The sequence below is a fragment of the Pteropus vampyrus genome, unplaced genomic scaffold (assembly GCF_000151845.1).
Source record: "Pteropus vampyrus isolate Shadow unplaced genomic scaffold, Pvam_2.0 Scaffold1000005314, whole genome shotgun sequence".
In the NCBI taxonomy this organism is placed as follows: Eukaryota; Metazoa; Chordata; class Mammalia; order Chiroptera; family Pteropodidae; genus Pteropus; species Pteropus vampyrus.
In genome coordinates, this window is record NW_011919716.1 from 1 (window position 1) to 1,578 (window position 1,578).

The window sequence follows — 1,578 nt, forward strand, 5'->3', positions numbered from 1 at the left end:
AGCTATCTCAACCTAGCCCAGCTCTCTTGCTCTCCTCAATCTGGAGCCCACCGTTCAGTATGGAAAGTCACACAGTGGCCGCACCAAAGGCCCCAGATCATATCTTAGATCCTGCTGCTAGAAACGACTGGAGGCTAGAGCTTCCAGATGCTCTCAACTCTGCTCTGCGAGGACCAGGATAATAATGGCTGGGCCTGGCATCTCCCAGGGCTGGGCTGGGATCCATCTTCTCTGCCAACGGGAGCCCAGACGTTAAGCCTGTCCCTTTCTGGGAAATCTGATTTATCCAGAGTAGCCTCCATGTTACCAGCCAGGTTCCCCTCTTCCAGGTTCAGCTCCCACCTGACAGTTGATACCTACCTCCGCAGAGACACTTCCTGGGCTCCAGCGTCCTCACCTCACCAGGCAATGGCTGGCAGCATCCTGTCTGAGGCAGGTCAGCTGACGACAGACCTGCCCCAACCTTCCCCACCTCAACAGCCATGGTTTGTCTCCCGTGTCTCAATTTTTCCTTCTGTGTATCTGTATGAACGCAAATCAAACTTCGTTATGATACCTTACAGAATATCTTGGAAACTATTCCATCTTCTTTGCTGCTCTATTTCATTTCATAGGAATTCGATTTCATAGAATTTTCTTGTAAAACTATCTGAGCCCAATATCTTTTTTTAGGGGTAAACGTAATCATTTATATATTTCTCTAGAAAAGCATTCATTTTACCTAGATCCTCAACTGTTTTGGCATAAAGATAGTATTCTCTTAGTTTTTAACTATTCTCTATTCCTGGGACTAAGTTCCTTTTCTTATATATTTCCACTTTTTCTCTTTTCTTTCTTTTTTTTTTTTTTTTTAGGCAAGACAGCCCTTAGTTGACCTCACAGATTGCAAGGATCTTGTCAGCTGACAATCTCTTTTTTTTTTTTTTTTTTTTTTTACGCCTACAGCAACTGGTCTTCCTAGGTGGTGTCCCTTCCAAGTCCTAACCAGGCCCGACCCTGCTTAGCTTCCGAGATCAGACCGGATCAGGCTTGTTCAGGGTAGCATGGCCATAGACCCACTTCCATTCTTGATCGAACTTGCTAAACCTTGATCTATTTACTGCTCAAGGGGCAAATTTATTCATTTCATTCAATAAAATATTAATTCAATATTTTATTTCTATTTCATTGCTTTCTGTTTTTATCTTTACTAATTCCTTCTTTCCTCTTTCTTTAGATTTATTTTGTTGTTTCTTTTCCAGTATATTTAGTTTTAAACTTATTTCACTAATTTTCAGTCTTTCTTGTTCATAATATATGTAATTAAAGCTACAAAGTGTCACCTAATTACTGTAATGTCTGTAACTCGCAGGTTTTAGTATTCACTGTCATTTGCTTCTAAATAATTTATAATTTCAATTGTGATGTCTTTAATACAACAGTTACTTACAAGGGCGATTTTGGTGCTTTTTGTTGTTGTGTTATTAATCGTATATGTGTGTGAAATATTTCCAAACAAGCAGGATAAAAGAATAAGAAAATCAAACCTGATCTATACCCAATCTATTCATCACCCAGTTTTATTAGCCCTTAACATAA

General features: G+C 39.7%; 1 pseudogene; it reads right to left on the reverse strand.

Moving 5' to 3' along the window:
* Positions 1-936: 936 nt before the first annotated feature.
* On the reverse strand, positions 937-1,055 carry LOC111735684 (annotated as a pseudogene).
* Between the last annotated feature and the right edge of the window lie 523 nt (positions 1,056-1,578).